Source organism: Myotis brandtii, unplaced genomic scaffold (assembly GCF_000412655.1).
Source record: "Myotis brandtii unplaced genomic scaffold, ASM41265v1 scaffold475, whole genome shotgun sequence".
Classification (NCBI taxonomy): domain Eukaryota; kingdom Metazoa; phylum Chordata; class Mammalia; order Chiroptera; family Vespertilionidae; genus Myotis; species Myotis brandtii.
In genome coordinates this window covers 2,756,217-2,775,928 of record NW_005368148.1, presented here as the reverse complement: position 1 = coordinate 2,775,928, position 19,712 = coordinate 2,756,217, and the positions used below count along the sequence as shown (strand labels likewise).

The 19,712-nt window shown below is 44.9% G+C and overlaps 1 protein-coding gene across 1 annotated transcript in view; it reads left to right on the top strand.

Moving 5' to 3' along the window:
* The first annotated feature begins 507 nt into the window (after positions 1–507).
* ASAH2 (N-acylsphingosine amidohydrolase (non-lysosomal ceramidase) 2) overlaps positions 508–19,712 on the top strand; it is an 81,145-nt gene continuing 61,940 nt past the window's right edge. The window contains exon 1 of the mRNA XM_014547456.1: positions 508–842. The gene's annotated coding sequence lies outside the window, so the exon portion shown is untranslated. The remainder of the gene's footprint in view (positions 843–19,712) is intronic.

The window sequence follows — 19,712 nt, the reverse complement described above, 5'->3', positions numbered from 1 at the left end:
TTTTCGTTGCTACTTCATAACTGTAATGTTGCTACTGTTATGAATCGTAATGTAAATATCTGATATGCAGGATGGTCTTAGGCGACCCCTGTGAAAGGGTGGTTCGACCACCAAAGGGGTCGCGACCCACAGGTTGAGAACCGCTGCTCTAGGGACTCTAGTAATCATGTGATTTGTTTTAATACTGTGATATCGTGTAATACTGCAATACTGCAGGGATTGATGTTTGATTTTTGCCACAGAAGGATACCAGCGAAAATGTAAACACTCTTTTATTTGCTTCCCCCAAACTACCAAGATGACCATGTGTGATCAATTATCTTCGTCGAGTTACAGCCTTTCTAGAAAATCAGGGGCATGCCCTCTCCCGGGCTTAACTCATTCATCCAAAATGGTCCTCACAGCTCACTGCTGCTTTGTCCTGCAAAGTCTCCTCTCAGCGGTGTGGCGCTGATGTGGTGGAGAAAGAATTTCACATTTTCCAAATCAGGAGAAGCAGGTCTGTGGAAGGAAATAAATGAACCAGGTCCGTGTAAGAAGCAGGCTGTGTCCGTGCAAGTGCAAAATGATGGACTTCAGGTGTGACCTTCCAAGGATGGTGCAGGGGTTCGCCCAGGAGCAGGCTCAGCTGGAGCTCGTCCTGCCCCGTGAGTGAGTCAGCAGGCAATTAGGTAAGTTGGCAAGCTTTTGGCTTCCTTGGCTAGAGCCTCCAGCCTCCAGGAGTTAACCTGCAGCACTGCTCGGAGGAGCAGGGGCCGAGCGAGGATCCAAAAGTGTCGGGCGCCCTGGCTTGCCGGAGGAACGACAGGCGGTTTTATGAGCAGCTGCGGCAGCAGGCCTGGGTACGTAGCTCTGCTTTGATTGCTAGTGTTCTGTTTTCTCCCGAGAGAACAAAGCAATGGCTGTTCGTGTTTGCAAACAAGATCCCCCGCCCCGCCCAGACACCGAGAAGGAGCCGATGTGTATTAGCCTGCTGTTTATGATGAAAATAAGGACTAAGGATGGAGGGGGGAGTAGGTTCTTCATAGTCATTCCTGTTTCTGATGGCAAGGGCAGGTTTTCTTAATTCTGTCTGAACTCCAGTGCTGTATGTCAGGTCGTTTGAATGTCACGGTTACAGTGGAATCCAAGAGGTATATTTTGGCTGCTCTTTCTGGCAATCTGCACATCTATGTTCAGAGAGACAGATTTGCTTCACAGCGTTGTTTGCTGAGTTAGTGAGGTCAAGTGGCAGAAATCTATTTTCCTGGCTTGTTTTGGAAAGCAAGAGTCTTCTTAGGCTTAAAGAGAAAATTTCTCCAAATTTACCACATGTCTGAGTAAACGCAGCAGCATCGTGGATCTAGTCTTTCTCTTTCTGACAATTTGATGGCTTTAGTCTCAGGTGTAGGCAGCGTGACCTGAAATGACCTCTAGCATCCCAGTTCTGTTTTTGAGTCTACTTGCCCGGATCACATGGGACTACCCTGCACTTGGGATAGCTATCTCTACCGACTGATTAAAAAATATCTGAGATGCAGAGGAGAGGAGGACTACCTCCAAAGACTTGGATCTGCTGCAGTTCCCAAGGACAGTGGGACTTAAGTCAGGTTTGTCTGGGTCTCAGTCCTTCCCACTCTGGCGCTGCAGCATTCTCCACGCAGCTAACGGACCCCGAGGACATTTCCCTGGGTAGCACTCCTGCAGATTTAAAATATGGAATGCAACTTAACAAGTCACTGCTTTCCAGCTCAGTGATCAAAACTGGTCTGAAACTGGCTTGGAATCACCCGGACTATTTCCTTCCCAATGACCATAGCTTCTCTTAGGTTCGCCCAAATTTCTACCCAATGGGAGACTTCGTTTTGTAAATAAGTTTCTCTTTGAAAAACAAAACAAAACAAAAAACAAGCACTACCTTAAAACTTGGGCAGGTTTATCTTAAAACTTGGGCAGGTTCACGAATACCTTCATAATATTAATATCTTCCCATTTAATACTTCCTTCAAACCCCTCTCCCTGGAGTCATAGAGTTTTTTCAGAATCCAGGGAAGGTGGTGAGAATCAGGAATTTGGGGCCTGGGCTCTGAAGGCAGAGGGTTGGTGAGCAGAGCCTGAATGGGTGCCGCAGTAGTGGTCAGGGGGGCCAGAGGGGGAACAGCGAGCCCCTGAGAAGGGGGCAGCTGGGATGTGAGGGCAGGACCTAGAAGGCATTGTACTCGGCAGTGCAGGTGAAAGTGCCCGCAGACTGCCAGGGCACATGGCATAGCTAGCATTACAGGGAATTAATTTTCAGCCCCTCAACTTTAATTTGAACTGCTTTCCAACACTTTCCTTTGCACGAGAACTCATCTGAGTTCTGCTTCAGGAAGGAAAGACAAACTTCTCACTGAGCTGGGCACACCATGTCACATGGCGCGTAGAGATCTCCTGGCCACATGCGAAGGCAAAGGGCCGAGCTCAGAACACAGTGCTCCGGAGGGAGAGCCAGGCAAACGGAGATGGACCGCGTCTCACTTCACCTCGGCTTCCCACGCCTGGCAAGGGCTCTGAGCCTTGTCCATCTGCCTTCGAACTACCACGAAGTGAGAGCTTATCATGAGGATAGGGTGTGTGTGGGAATACACTTATTGGGAAGAAAAGGAAGTAGATATTTTCTAACAGTAATTCTGATTGGGCGACCTGATTTGATGAGTTTGATTTGGTGTGGATATTTTCTGTAAATTTAACATGCCGATTTTGCTGTTCAAAGTTTTGCCCAAAACGTATTTAAAATACATACAAAAAATTAGATGCTACAACTTTTGCAACTATTTAAGCATATAAGAGCATATATATATATGCTCTTTCAGAAAGAAAAGGAGAGGGAGAGATAGGTACATCAATGATGAGAATCATTGATCAGCTGCCTGCTGCACGCCCCCCACTGGGCATGTGCATGTGCGCTTGACTGGAATCATCAAACCCCGGACCCTTCAGTCTGCAGGCTGACGCTCTATCCACAGAGCCAAACCAGCTAGGGCACATATAAAAGCTTTTGATGTCATCTTTTAAAATGTGCAAGAGAGTAGAACATTCTTTTAGGGGTTCCATGAGCAAAAGCTTGTGAAGACCACTAGCATGGATTAGCCTCAAGGTGAGGTGTCTGGCAGCAAGGCCTCTGCCCTCAGACTGCCCAGCATCTGCTGCTGGCCTTGTGCCTCCTGCATGCTTCCTGTTTCCCCACAACTTCAGGGTCCTGCAGGTCCTACTGTGAACCAGCCGGCGGATCTCTCCGATGCATTCAGTACTTGCCTAGTCACCTAATCACCAGAAGGCAGGGTGTGCAGTGGCAAAGTTTTCATAAGGCAAGGGTCAAAGAGGAGGGTTTATTCACTGAAGTACTCAGCAAGCTTTCTTTTCCCTAAACCACTCATTGCTTTATTCATTCAACAAACACCCATCCATCTCCTCTTGTGCTGGGAAAAATTGTGAAGAAATTGTCTCGGCCTCCTGTGGTCACTGGGGGTAGTAATTCAATGTGATCGGCGCTGTAATTCCAGGCGGGAACCGGGTTCTGGGCAAGCGTACAGCAGGATGCAATGGATGTGGGAATCAAAGGGTCACAAGGGCAGAGAAGAGGCAGCAGAGAGGAGGTAGCTTTTGGGCTGAAATGCTGACATGTGGGTACATGTTCTTCTTTTTAAATATAATAGAGAGAGGAAGGGAGAGGGAGCGAGAGATAGAAACATCAATGATGAGAGAGAATCATTGATCGGCTGCTTCCTGCACACCCCTGACTGGGGATTGAGCCTGCAACCTGGGCATGTGCCCTGATCTGGATTCGAGCCGTGACCTCCTGGTTCATAGGTTGACGCTCATCCACTGAGCCACACCAGCTGGGCAGTGAGTATGTGTTCTTCAGAGGAAAGAAGGGAAAGGGCATCCAGGCAGAGGAAGAACTTGAGGGAAGGTCTAGAATGGAAAAGAACAGAGCTGGCTGTGGGGAGAGCCTTGGGGCTGCTCTCCTGGAGCTCTGTGGTAGGGGGAGGCGAGGCAGAACGGTGGGGTGGGCATGCTCTCTGGACACCTTTGTGACAGGAGGAGGAGAGCAGGTTGGCGTGCTTTCCTAACCGGGACTGAGTTTTTGTCCCCAGTCTGGGCCTACTTCTCTTCGATCCTAGCAAGGCCACTGCTTCCCAGCCCTGGCCTCTCTGCCTCACAGGGGAAATGTGGTCTTGGAAGTCCTGCCCTGTGGGCACAAGCTGGGGAGGGGCTCTCTGCAAGGACCCAGTCCCTGGCAGCTGAGGGACAAGGGCCACCCTGTCTCGTTCCCTCCATCATCAGGCATATTGTGATCACCTATCATATGTCAAGGCCATGTGATCGCTGCAGTTGGAATCAAAAGATGCGAGTTCAAATCCTATGTCTGCAGCTTATTAGCCCTGTGGACTTCCTTGAGCCTCAGGAACTTCATTTGTAAAATCGGGATCCTGTGTGCAAACCTCAGGGGTAGCTGGTGATACTGAGAGGAATAGGAGGGGACTCAAATACCACATTGACTCGCAGTGAGAGACACGACCATTAAATAGAAGCATGGAAGAGTGTGTCAAGGCTAAGAGGAAGAAATAGGGTAAGCCGCAAACTCAGGGGGAATCACTGTTCTGACCATTGACATCTTTTCAGCATTCTGCAAGTTACCCAGCAATGTCACATACTTCTGCTCTGTTGCCTCCACAGTCCTGTGCAGTAGATTCGTGTAGAAGGGTGAGGACAGGCATGTCCCCATCCAATCATCTTTTCCGAAAGAAACAGTTGTGCTGTGAAGGATATCCAGAAGCCTTGCCTCAGGGCTTAAAGCAGAGCTGCCAGGAGCTGGCTCTGAAGGCTCTTCCGAGTAGGCACCTCTCCAAAGCCTTTCTGTGGTGAGAGCTTTGCCAGTCTCCTCATCGCCCCCTCGGAGAACGAAGAGTTTGCTTCTTTGCCAAGAGGCAAGGTCATGTCAACAGTAGGTGAGAAAAACAGAGATTAGATCAAATCTCTAGTGCACATCCACTGTGAGAGGGAGGAAAAGAACCAAACTAATTTGGATCACGTCCTGGGGCAGACACTGGAAGTCCTCCTAGCATCAGGGTTGAATGGGTTCGCTTGGGGGGAAAAAGGTAATCAAAACTTTGAGATGACCAGTTATCCATCCCCAGGATCAAGACTCCAAAACAGGCCCTAGTCAGTTTGCTCAGTGCATTGGCCCACAGACTGAAGGGTCTCAGGTTCGATTCTGGTCAAGGGCTCATACCTCAGTTGCAGGCTCAATCCCCGGTGCATGAGGCAGGCAAGCAATCAATGTCTCTCTCTCTCTCTCTCTCTCTCTCTCTCTCCTCTCCTTCTCTCTTTCTCTCTTCCCCTCCCTCCCTCACTCCCCCTTTAAGACTCCAAAACAGGCCCTAGTCAGTTTGCTCAGTGCTTAGAGCATTGGCCCACAGACTGAAGGATCTCAGGTTGGATTCTGGTCAAGGGCTCATACCTCGGTTGCAGGTTCAATCCCTGGTGCATGAGGCAGGCAAGCAATCAACGTGTCTCTCTCAGGTGAATCTCTCTCTCTCTCTCTCTCCCTCTCTCCCTCACTCCCCCTTTCTTCCTCTCTCTCTAAAAATCATGGGAAAATATCCTCAGGTGATGATTAACAAACAAACAAACTAGACTCCAAAACAGGAGGATAAGAGTCAACCCATATCACCAACATTAAATTGGAGGTCACCCTAAAGCATTGATGGTGAACACCTCTCTCTCTCTCCCTCTCCCTCTCTCTCTCCCTCTTTCTCTCTTCCCCTCCCTCTCTCACTCCCCCTTTCTTCCACACTCTCTAAAAATCAATGGGAAAATATCCTCAGGTGATGATTAACAAACAAACAAACTAGACTCCAAAACAGGAGGAGAAGAGGCAACCCATATCACCAACATTAAATTGGAGGTCACCCTAAGAGATGGAACCCTGACACCCAGGCTCCCTGCAGTAAGGGACACTTTGGCTGTGGCTCTAAGTAGTGCTATCTAGCTATCCTCCCATTCAGCATGAGGGAATTTGTCCCACATTTCCCCCAAAAGGTGGGGTCTCAAGGTTCATGAGGCTTTCCTCATACCTTACTGAGAACAGCTTCAGCGCCAGTAAGATACTTGAAAAGAAGGAAAGACGGTGATCAAGGCTTAGTCATCCCCAGACTGCGGCAGCTAGTGAAGCCACAAGAGGGCAGTGCAGAGAACGGCACTGGTGGCTTGGAAGGAGAATTTTAATGTCTGCTCAAGAAGGTAACCTGAGCTTCTTGGGATTCTGCCAAGAAAGGAGGTCCCTAAAGGGCCTCAGAGAATCTCCTGGGACTGTTTTCAACATTGTTTTCATTGCACCCACATTTCCTGATTGCTCTTGCAGGCTACCCTGGGCTGGGAAGAGCAAGTGACATAAAGAAAACCCTCAAAATTGATTTATGATACAAAACAAAGTAATGTGTACCATCTGGATAGGGTTTCAACAGTCACCTGAAGGATCCAGCCTCAATTCTTGCTCCACATTGTCTCCAGGGACAGGACTGCCATCTGAGACTATACTTGAGACTAAACTTGGTGGCTTAGGAGGTGGTTTGTGCAGTGACAATTGTGTGTTGAAGGAAGTTCCTATCGGTTCAATTGTACACAGATCTTCCCAACTTACCCAACTTTACTTTCAGTGACTTCCTATGGTAGCCTGAAATCAGCCATGGTAAGAGTAGTTACACCACAGAAATTGGCAAATGTGACACGCAAGAGCTTTCTATTCCTGGAGATTCAGCTGTTAAAGATTTAGCCACACACCACTGCCAATACTTGCTGCAGAAAAGTCTTTGATAAAGAAACCATGTTCTGGGTAGGATATTAGGAGAAAAAATAGCCTTAGGAAGAAACTATTTTGTCTTGTGGTAGAACATTACAATAGACCCAGGATCAGGTTTACCTGGCAGAACAGATCTACGAGTTTGCAAATGGGGAGGACTCTGGCCAGGTCGCCTTTTCAGGGCAGGCCATACTTTCCTAAATGGTCAGATCCCTGAACAATGCTAATTTAACCCCAGAGCCCTATCTTTATGTTACTATATTAATAAGAGGAAGAATTCATAAATAAGTCTTTGGAGCTGAAGTGAAAGAATACTCTACTTCTAAAATACCTTGTTGGGTTGGTAGAAGAAGAAACAAGAAGAAATTGGCATATGCACATGTGGAAGGTCGTTTGTTGAAGTCCATCTTCCTAACTTTATATACGAGGAGATTGTGTAAGACTGGTATCTCACAGCAGATTAACACTATGGCTAGCATTACCTTATGTCCTCTCAAAGAATGGGGAAGTCTCTAAGAATTCCCATCATAGAAGTCATTCATTCATAAGCAGGTTCTTGAAGTTTCTCATCTACTTATGCTAAACCGAAGGAAATTTTACTTTTTGAAAATGTGAGAACTCCCCATGGATTATATTAATGTATAAGGGGAATTAATCATTAGTATTTGAAAGAGGGCCTATACAAAAAAGAGTAAGGGTAATTGTGAAGCAATAATATTTAATAATTGAGTGCATTGTACCATGTATTTCTCAATTAATCCTCACAACAACTTTAAGATGTGAATACTATTACTCTTTCCATTTTACAGATGAGGAAATAGGTGCATAGAGAAGTTAAGTGACATCCTCAGGTTAGGGCAGTGTTGGGATTTGAACTCAAGGATATGTTAATCCGGAACCCATACTCTAAGTTATAATTCTTTATTATATCCCTGCAATGGAAATTTAGCTCCTCTCCAATGAACCTGGGTTCCCACTTTTGTTGGGTGAAAAATGATCTCAAGTTAGAGGTAGCAAGAGCATGGGTTTCATAATTAGATCAAGTTTTTCAGGTATTTCATTAACTCTGAGCTTCAGACAGAGCAGACGTTGGAAGGTGGAGCAGGAAACTTCAGGTTTCAACTTGTGCGGTTCTGGCCCCATATGCAACGTAGGAGTCATTTCACCCTAGGGTTTCTTATGCAAAACACACACACACACACACACACCCCACAAAACACCACACAAACAAACAAAACTCTTTGCCAATCACTTTTTCACCTTGTTTCCTATTCTGGGTTTTGCCAAGAATTTTGAACGATATTGCATTTTTAGGGGAAATGGGAGTTTCTCTCCCATATGCAGTCTCTCAGTGTTGCTGGAATCTTGGCAGAAATGCTATGTGAGATTTTTGTTTTAACTTCAGCCCTCATTCCAATGCTTTTAGGCCTGGTGTTTATACCCAACACTCAAGCTGAATCCATTTCTTCTAACCTTTACAATTAGTTTGTTTCCCCAAGTTTCCTTTTTCTTGCTTATTGGTACCACAGTTCCCTCCAATCTTAAAAAAGCTGGAATGATATTTGGTTTTCTCCTCTTCTTCAGCTCCCAACTGAACCCGTGTCAAACCCCATACTTCACTCACACTTCTCAAGTGTTCCCTGTTTTCATTTCTACAAGCCACCTTGGCTCTGCTTCTCTCCCCAATGGGCTCTCACCTCTTAAATGGTTGCCTGTCTCTAGCCCCAGGGCAGCCTTTAGGTTCCCATTTGCCTGTCAACTCCACCTTCTTCTGTACCAGTAGAACACTAGTTAGGAAGAATTCAGAGGCTGTATCTGAGATTCCCTAGAAAAAGTCCCTGGATTGATTAGTGATGCCTGCCATGGCCAGGGGATAAAAAAGAAACATTCTCTTTCAGCCTCTCTCTGTTGCATTTTTTCCACTTTTGTCAGATGTATGTTTGCAAAATCACCTCAATGTATGTATTTATTGTACTCAGAAACATTCTGGGGCTCTTTACTGCCTTCCTTAGGTTAAAATTCATCAGCCTGGCATTTGAGAACCTAACTTATCTTCTCAGCTGCTTCTTTCATTGCTACCCTAGGAAAACTTACGTTCGTGATTCTCAAACTCAGTGTCACAATGGGAAGGAGAGGGTGAGGTAATGACCAGAGGTCTGGTGAGCTTATGTAACACCATGTGCTGTCTTAACTCTGGCATCATCGTGATATGAATGTGGGAGAACGTCATGTATGAACATCATCCTTTAGGAGGTCAAGATCAAAATTGATGGAGCATTGCTGCCCTCAGCTCTGCCAAACCGCACAAACAAACAAAACTCTTTGCCAACCACTAGAGGCCTGGTGCATGGATTCTTGCACTGGATTCATGCACCAGTGGGTTCCTTCCGTCTGGCCTGTGGGATCAGGCTGAAACCATCTCTCCAACATCCCCCGAGGATTTCTTCCTCTCTGGTTCTGGGTGCATCACCTGAGAACGGCAGCTGCCAAGTCACCACAGCTCGGCAGCTCCTGCATTGAGTGTTTGCCCCCTGGTGGTCAGTGTGCATCATAGCTACTGACCGGTAAGCCAGTTGGCAAGTCACTTAGGCTTTCATATACATAGAAGATAGATAGTTTGGGCTTCCCTTCCCCTGTACTTAACTAATACTGAGACTTCCACCTTTATATCTCTACATGCAAAATTGTTTTGTTCTTCAAAGTTCAGCGTCATTCTACCTCCTTCATGAAGCCTTCTCTTATTTTTCAAACTAGATATGTTATCTCCTTTTTCTGAGCTCCCAGAGCATTTTATTTAGGATGCTTATGTTCAACCTTGCATTATATTCTATGTTTGTTTGGCACCTGTCTTATATTCCTCACATAAGAGAGAAAGCTTTTTTAATCTTTAATCTTTCTATTTCTGGGCTGCATACATGGTAGGTCCTTCACAATCTGGCTTCTTCTGACCACACTTGTCATGTCTTTCCTTAGTTCCCCCTTGGCCTTCTCTGTTCCTTTCATACCAAACAATCTGGAGGGTGCCAACTCCATCTACTCTCTCTTACCTTCAGGCCTTTGCACGCGCCATTCTCCTCTGTTGAGAGAGATTGTCAAAATGGCCATAGTTCTCCACCCCTCCCTGAACCCACACCTCCTGCAATGTGACTTCCTCTCAAGAGGTGGGGACCATTCCTCCTCCCCTGAGTCTGGGCTGGCCCTGGGACTTGCTTCCACACAGTGCAATGGAAGTTACTGTGTGCCAGGTCTGAGTCTAGACCTCCAAAAGGCTCGTATGTTTCCACTCATTCCCTTGGAAGGTTACCCAGCCCCCTGTGAACAGCCCTGGGCCAGCCTGCTGGAAAATGAGAGAACAAGGGGAACAGAGACCAGCTCTCCCAGCAGAGGCCCTGCTACACCAGCAGCTCCCAGCCAACCCCAACCACCCAGCAGCTCTCTGTGGATATGTTCACAGGTCCCAGATCAGCAGAACTATCCAGCTGGGCCCAGCCGAATTGCCAGCCTACAGAATCATGAGCAAAACAAGTGGTTATTTTAAGCTATTAAGTTTTGAAATGGGGTGTTATGTTGCCAAAGCTAACTGACATATTAATTTAAGAGCTACCCTTCTGGTCTTAAATATTACTTATTTGGCAAAGCCATTTCTGACTCCCTTCAGGTCTGGGTTAGGGTTCCCTGTTATGTACCACAGAGGAATGAATAGTCCAGTATTATAATTATTTGTGAATTATCTCTATCACACATTAAGATTTTGTTGTTGTTGTTAATCCTCACAGGAGGATATTTTTCCATTGATGTTTTTAGAGCAAGTGGAAGGGGAGGAAAGAGGTTGAGTGGTCGAGGGAGGGAGAGAGAGAGAGAGAGAGAGAGAGAGAGAGAGAAGGAGAGAGTAATGTTGATTGGTTGTCTCCCACATATGGCCCCACTGGGGTTGGGGGTGAAACCTGCAACCCAGGTATGTGCCCTTGACTGGGAATTGAACCCAAGACCCTTCACTGCAAGGTCTGATGCTCTAACCACTGAGAACACTGGCCAGGGCTTGATTGTAAGGTTTTTTTGTGAAGGCAGAAATTTTGTCTTATGACCTGTATCCTTTAGGTGCAGCATAGTATCTACTACTCCACTGATGCTCAGAAAATATTTCTGAATGAAGCAATGGATTAAAAGAAGAGGTTGCAACTTGTGGCCTGGACAGTTGGTCACACATAGTTTTGACCTAAATGATAAATAGATTTTTTTAAAAAAAATTTGTTTGCCTACATTTGAAAATCAAGACATTTTAGATAAATACCTATTTTTCTGACTTTCCATTAAAAAATGGAAAGACTCATCAACATTGGGCCTTCATTTCCTCATGGCACCAACGAGTGGTGGCTGCCCCCTTCCGATTGGCACACACTGTCTGGCTGCTGCAGTCCTCACTGATCCCTGTTGTCTCCTCGACACCCACTGTTCTTTGCCATCGCATCTGTGCGGTTGGTTCCGTCGCAGACATCTGCAGGTTCCACGCAGCTACTTACCTGCTGTAAAGCACCCCACATGTAGGAGAGGGGCTGATCAATGTACCCCACTTATTTACTTCTGCCTTCGATATGCGTGTGAGGGAGGCAGCCTGGGTAAGATTTTCAGCATTGCTCATGGTCTCATTTTTCTCCTCTGCAAATTGAGTTTGTTTTTTCTCCTTGCAAAGGGCTTTCAAGGATAATTTGGCTTATAACCCACCTAAGCTGGAGAAAGACGGTTTTTGTTTGTTTGTTTGTTTTCATCTCATAATTCAGTTTTTTTGTGGCAGAAACTGTGGTTTGGCCAGAAGTTTCCTCCCCCAGCAGAACTGGAAGGCTTGTCAGGAGCATCACGCCAGGTTTCAGATGTTTTTTTTTTTTGTTTGTTTTTTTTTCTTTAGTGGTGTTATAAGGTCTACATAAATCCACAATGGGTAGCCTGTCACTTTCATGATGGATTGAAATAATATTTTTAGCAGTGTGAGGTGAGATTGTTAGGCCTTTTTTTTTGAATGACTATTCATTCTACTTATAATGCTTATAATTCAATGATTGAGTCTCTGAAAAAAAGAAACCCCTCAGACAATTCATAATTCCAGGTTTTAAAAAGAAACTCACCAAGGTGGGCTGATGTTCGGCAGGAAGGCACTGGTACAGCCATGCCAGCTGTTTACCCTGGCATCTGTTCTAATTGGTCAGTGCTCAGGCTGAATCAGTAGCTACATCTTTTGAACATATCAACCCTGAAATTAATACATAGGCATGGAAAAAATGCTAGTCTTCAATCGTGTCTTTACCTTTGGACTAGTTTATGAGGCAGCAGGTGTAGCAACTTGGTGTAGCACAGCTCTATGCCACCTGGTGGTATCAATTCTCTTATGTAAATACCAATATAATTATCTAATTCAGAAGAGTCTTTATCTCTTACGGGGCATCCAAGGTTCAGCTGCCCGGAACATGAAAAGGCAGCTCAGCCTGTTTTCTCATTAGTGAAATGCATAAGCAGGCGGAACTTGGCTCTGACTAAATTAGTTGAGGCCTCATTATTCCTACACCTCCCAGATAATCATACCACTGACAGATGAGCTCAACCAAGATGGAGTCTGAAGTGAGCACAGTCTGTCTCATGTAGCCACGAAAAGAAACAGAAACTCTATTTTTAGTAGTGGCTATTCTTCATTTGACGATGCATAACAATGGGCTAGCAGACTTTAGCCTCCTCTTTTTTTTTTTTTAAAGCCTAGTTGGAGAATTAAAGTATTTATTCCATGTCTCTTTTTCATATCCTGCAATCATCCTTAAAAAATATTAGCTTTTACCATAGAACTAATACATAATTATTACAGAAAAATTAAATAGATAAAGTAAAATACAGACAATCAAATCCCCAAATCCCACCTCAAGGAAAACATGGTAGCATTTTGAAATGGATTAGTCTAGTTATCTTTGTCTCTATCTTCCTCTTTATATTTTTGACAGCTTTAAAAGTTGGAGTTCTTTCTTTTTAAACTCTGAACTTAAAAATAAAAAATCTTGGAGGAAAATTTTTTCAAATTATTTTACACATTCTTCTGCTGTCTTAGGGATTGTTAAAAACGACTCAAGTTGTCACTCTGACCACTGATTATTGTCATGAGTCATTTTCATGTGAGTCTCTTTAAGTTATAACTTTTGCTACTTGTGTACCTGCTTCATGTGAATAAAAAGTCACCAAATTCTCCATGGACTTGAATCTCTCATGTGGTATAAAAAGCATGGACTTTATTTAATAAGTTTCTGGGTTTTTAAATATTTATTTCTCATTTTTAACTATGTCTTAAAGTTGAGATTGCATAAAATGTGACCTCTGAATTAGAGAGATTTTAGTATATTTTGAAATTAATATAATTAATTAATTCCCTTTTCATCTTTCTGCATGTGGTTACCCAGAATTAAAAACCATTTGATTTGTGGAATTTATGGAACTGAAATAAATTTTAAAAGGAGATTTATAATTTAGCTAAGGAGTCACCTTTATTAGCTGGTGTTAATCAGGTGACTATGTTAATGAGGATGGGTGGGGGTCTTGCTGAGGTAATCAAAAATCCTCTCTAAATCTTAGTTGCTTAACACATAAGCATTTATTTCTTGTTTATGCAAAGTATACTTCTGGTCTGATGACTCCCTGAGGTAGATTTCTTCGAAGTGATGACTCAGGGATCTTGTCACGTATCATCTAGGACATGAAGTTATCAGGGTCAACACAGCAGAGGAAGAGATATCACAAAGAGCTCACACCCCCTCTCAAATGCCTCCACATTAAAATACTTCAGTCCCGGAATAACACATGTCACTGCCACACACAGCCCATTGACCAGTAACTACCAGGGAGCTGATGCCCTTCCTGTATGCCCACAAAGGAGCGGAGGACCAGATATGGATGAGTACTGCCAGTCTCCATCACAGTGACCTTGGGCAAGTAACTTCACTTTGTCTCTATGACAGAGGGGTCAAACTAGGTGATGTAAGAACAATCCTTACCTCTTCTCACAGTCCCTGACTCTCAGTATTTGATTTCTTCTTACTATGAGGGTTGTGCTTTTTACTACATTGTAGGCATTATTTTATTGTTATTGTAAGGCTATCAGGCATATTCATACTAGTAAAGGGCAGATGCTGTGATGCATAGTGTAGCTGATGGTTAAGTGAGAGGCTTCTGAAGGCACATGATCTGGTTTTGAATCCAGCTTGGTCTCCTACTGGCAGTATGATCTTCGGTTCTTTGTTTTACTTCTCTCTGACTCACTTGTTTGCTTTTTTTTCTTTATTGATTAAGGTATTACATATGTGTCCTTATCCCCCCCAATTGCCCCTCTCCCTCTGCTCATGCCCTCAACCCCCTGGTGTCTGTGTCCATTGGTTATGCTTATATGCATGCATACAAGTCCTTTGGTTGATCTCGCCCTCTTACCCCCACCCTCCCCTACCTTCCCTCTGAAGTTTGACGGTCTGATGGATGCTTCTCTGTCTTGTTTGCTTTTTAACTTAAAGGTAAAATGGGGATAGGAATAGTATCATCCTTAAATATCAAATGAGTGAATTCATATAATGTTATCATAACAATGTCTGGAAGACGCAAAAGAGTTCTATAAGTTTGATTTTATTTTTTATTATCTTTAAAAAGATGGCTATCCTTTTTGCCCTGGCTTGATACGTGTCCGCACAGTAATAGCTCAATAAGTTGTTGTCTTTCATGTCTTGGTGTGATTAGCTAGCCCAACCCATGCGAGTCTCTTTAATCTACTGACACATTTAATGGAGTCACAAATAGTACCTGTAGGTGATTTGGGTCTTTGCCCAAGACCACCAACTTCTTTGTTCTGTGCCTCATCTGCTTTAGCCTAGATTCCATCCCTGCCTGACTTTGTCTTGGCTCTATATTCGAGTTGGATCCTGCCTTTGGCTCCTGCAAGCTTGGGATTCCTGCGTGGTTTCCACCCATCATTGAGCTCTAGCTTTATTTAGCTCATGGACTTCCTAGGCTGGCCCTTCGATTCCTGGAGAATGCACCAACCTTGGGTGGTAACTCCATACTTTAACCTCAGTTCCTCAAGACCCAAAACCTGCTCAGCTTTTGGTTCACACCGAGGCTCAGTCCTGGCCTTCACACAGGGTACATTGGCTGTACCCTTTGAGTGTGGGCATTTCAGATGCCTCCTAACCCTTATCATCATCCCAAATCAATGACATGCCCAGGATGTTAAGTGTTATCTCTTCAGGTGGATACATATGAGCAAGAATGTTTTTTTTTCCTCCTACATCTTAAGTGGATTGTCCTTGGGGACGAATTGAACATATTGCAGCTGCAGAGAAGGTGAGAAATGCATGAATTTGCTCTCCAGCATGGGGATGGCCTGATCCTCTTCCCCTTTTGCTTTTTAGCTGGTCTAGTGAGGGATCCTCTGTGAATGGTTGCAAGTCACTTGCTCCAGGCACAGAAAAGAACAGTTCTCACCAAACACTGTTCTTTTTTTTTTTTTTTAATATATTTTATTGATTTTTTACAGAGAGGAAGGGAGAGGGATAGAGAGTCAGAAACATCGATCAGCCACCTCCTGCACACCCCCTCCTGGGGATGAGCCCGCAACCAAGGTACATGCCCTTGACCGGAATCGAACCCGGGATCCTTCAGTCCGCAGGCCGATGCTCTATCCACTGAGCCAAACCGGCTAGGGCACCAAGCACTGTTCTTCCTCAGGCTTGGTCCTGCCCAGTATAAGAAAGACAAATACTTTCATGTCAAGCCCCACTGAGGTCATCCTGTCCCCCACTGGCCAGAGAGAACATCCAGTCAGGCTGGACTGTGATGCAAGCATGTTACTTTCTGCTTCTCTTGGTCCTTTCTTTTCCAAGTTCTATCAACGGACAGGGTGGTACTTTTCCCACAGTGCGCAGTGCAGGTGGGAGACGCTAAGCCTCTGAGATTTATGCAGAGGGGAAGAATTACATCAAACAGTATTGTCACCCTGTCCCTGAAATAATGATAAATGAAGCTGCAGCCTGCTTTCCCCCAATCTGCCTTCGTCATCTTGTATGGCAAACAGGTCAAATTTGTCACTGCCAAATGCAATAAATTCTTGTCTATGGTTTTGGAAAAAGATAAATCATCAGAGAATAATCTCCAAATACTCTGCAAAGGTTCTGTAGCCCCACACTGGGTATCTAACAGTAGAGAATTAAGGACGTTGTGCAAATCCAAATTTTTTAATCCTCACCTGAGGATGTGTTTTTATTGAGAGAGAGAGAGAGAGAGGAGAGAGAGAGAGAGAGAGAGAGAGAGGGGAGAGGTGAGAGAAATCAATCAATTGCCTTCTGTACATGCCCCAAGTAGGGACTGAACCCTGCAATCTAGGTATGTGCCCTGATCAGGAATGGAACCCACAACATTTCGTGTACTGGACGATGCTCCAGCCAACTGAGCCACACTGGCCAGGGTTGTTAGTCTGCCCTTTTTTTGTTTTTTTTTGTTTTTGTTTTTTTGCAATGAGGAAAATGAAGGTCACTGAGGAAAAAAGCCTCAATCTTCAGATTCCAAATTCCAGGCCTTCCCATAGCCTCAACGTCTCTCTTTATCAGTTTGCCCATTGTGTTGGAGGTAGGACTGGGATAAATTTGGGGAGAGAAACTGTAGCCCTTGAGTAGTTGATCTCTCCTGTCCTCGGAGGAAAGCAGAACATCAGGATTGCTGGGAACCTGGACTTTGTGAGTCTCCAGGGGGAGAAGAGCCCTGGTGTGCTCCTCTGTCCTGCGCCATCTTCCTGCCCTGCCCAGCCCGGCCCGGCCACTGTGGAGCTGAGCCCTCCCTTCACTTGGGCTCCCACCTGCAGTGAAGCATGGCGCCTAGTCACACCCCCAGGCTCGGCATAGCACAGGTGCAGAAGGGGGGTAACAAGAAACTCTCTCCAGCTTGGAACAGAAGGGACTACCTTCTTTCATCTGTTGTTTATTTGTGGTTTGAGGTCAAGATTCAACTGAGACGAGTGAAAAGATGATTCTATACATAGTCAACTGATGGTGGAACTGCTTTGGGGTTCCCAGGAATTTTCCAGTCCTGCACAAAACCCAGGAGGTGGTAAGGTATCATCAGGGTAGCCCTTTTTGGCCCTAATGAAAATTTATTGTGCCAGACTGCTCATCACTTAACTTTACAGATGTTCCCAGAGGCAGCGAGGCATACACAGTGCCCAGCGACTAGAAAGCATACCCTCCCCAAAGGGAGGTCCGCTGCCCACTTTGCTGAGGGGTAGCTTGGGTGCGTTCTTAGCTGGAGATAACAGAATCCACTCCAACTAGGTTAAGGAGAAAGGGGTTTATCAGTGGAAAGAGATACGTTCTTAGCTGGAGATAACAGAATCCACTCCAACTAGCTTAAGGAGAAAGGAGTTTATCAGTGGAAAGAGATAACTTGCAGACCCGTTGTGAAGGCCAAAGACAGGGAATCGAGGTTGAGCTTCTAGGAACAACTGCCCAATGTGAACTGGGGAACGGAGCTGCTAAGGGGTGGGCTGCCTTGTCACGGTCAGAGGTCCGCTGCCCACTTTGCTGAGGGGTAGCTTGGGTGCGTTCTTAGCTGGAGATAACAGAATCCACTCCAACTAGGTTAAGGAGAAAGGGGTTTATCAGTGGAAAGAGATAACCCGTTGTGAAGGCCAAAGACAGGGAATCGAGGTTGAGCTTCTAGGAACAACTGCCCAATGTGAACTGGGGAACGGAGCTGCTAAGGGGTGGGCTGCCTTGTCATGGTCATGGAATAAGGAAGCAGCTGCGGCATCCAGAAGCAGCCACCACACTGCCAGCAGAGTCCCGCTGCCGTGATCCAAACCAGTAACCTCCATGTTCCAGGCCCTGCCTCTCTTCCCAGTGGCTCAGTTCTGAATGGAAGTCTCGCACTAGGGCTTCTGAAAGGCAGAACCTCAAACACATCTGGGACTGTCGGCACATGGGGGTCCGCCTGTGCACCCTAGCTGGGTTTAAAAAGAGTGGAGAGTGAAGCCCTCTACAATACTTTCCACAGTGCTTTTAACCCACTCTCTCCCGTCCACTGGCATATTAAAGAACAAAGCTTTTTCCCCGTCCATCTGTCCTTCCATCTGTCCATCATCTATCCACCTATATATCCATCCATTGATCAGAGTTTTGCACTTTGGGTATTTTATTTTTATCGGTTTCAGAATGTATCGAAAAGATAAGGATTTTTTTTAAAAAGTCTAATAAAATATCATTATTACACTAATATTTAAAGCAGTAACCCCTAAATATCATCAAATATCTAGTTGGTGTTCAAATTTTCCCAATTGTCTCATAATTTTAAAAACAGTTTGTTTGAATCAAGTTCCAAATAATGATGGTTTAGTGCTTACAACATGCAGTTGATTGATGTCTCTTCAGCTTCTTTTAATCTATAGCTTCCTGGCCCCTCATCCCCCACTGCCTTGCTCTCCCCTCCAGTCTTTCTCCTCCTGTTTTCCTTCTCTTTCTCTCCCGCCTCTTCCCCCTGCCCTCCCCCTTCTCCACTTTCTGCTCTTTCTCTCCCTCTCCACTTCCAATGTATTTGTTAAAGGTCCTGGGTCACTTGTCTTAGAGAGTCTCTCACAGTCTGAGTTTTGCGTCCTGTGTCTCCGCATTATCCTCTGACGTATTCCCCCATATTTTGTATTTCCTGTAAAGAGGCACTTACAGCTAGAGACTGATTTCATTTGGGTTTAATCAGAATACTTGAGAGGTTTGTGTGCACCACTCAGAAGCTTTCGATACCTGCTCATCTGTCTTTTGGTGACATAAGCAGCCAGCCGCGGATGATCATTGCCTAGATCCTGCATTTCATTAGGGGCTTGCAAAGTGTTTAGATTCTAAGTCCTTCATTCCTGCCTCATTTATTAGCTGGAATAAATGAGGGACGGACCAAACTCGGCCAGGAATTAAGTGGCCTGTGTCATCTTCAAAGTGCTTCCTGGACAGGTTGGGTTTACTTGGCAAAGCAGAGGGTTTTGGCCTCCTTCTCGCTCTCTTTGTCTCTGTGGGCCACTGTTTAACTTCACGCTGTTAAATGGTATATATCAGTGGTCGGCAAACTCATTAGTCAACAGAGCCAGATATCAGTACAACGATTGAAATTTCTTTTGAGAGCCAAATTTTTTAAACTTAAACTATATAGGTAGGTACATTGTTATTAACTTAATTAGGGTACTGGCTCACTCAATTCATGTATGAATCGTGTGCGCCTCCCCAGCGCTGCATATCCCGCGGCCCACCTGCACCTTGTCTCCTGTCGCCCAACCGACCAACACTCCCCACGTCTTCTAACACCACTTCTTCAAAATAGACTCGCCCAGGCCGAAAACCGACTTCTGCACATGGGCCACAAAGTTTCAATCACACTGCGTGCGATCCCCCACACGTGGTATTTTGTGAAAGAGCCACACTCCAGGCCAAAGAGCCGCATGTGGCTCGCGAGCCTCGGTTTGCTGACCACTGGTATATATTCTCCAAGAGGAGGTAAACATTTTATTTTCCCTTTACAAAAGTGCTATATGGCTATTACAGAAAATACCAAGAGCCAAAAGGTGGGGGGAAAAAAACCCAAACCCATCCATAATCTTAACATCATATAATTACTTCTTAACATTTTGCTGTACTTTCTTTTAGTCTTTTGGACCATACCTATATAAATAATGTCTACTTGACACAAATGGGATTAAATGTTTATAAACTTAAGATCATCTAATATTACTAGTAATTTTTCATGTCATTGTTTTTTCTTCAATATAATTTTTAAATTTAAATCTTTATTGTTGAAAGTATGATGGATGTCCCCCTTTTCCCCCCATTGACCCCTTCTAGCCTGCCCC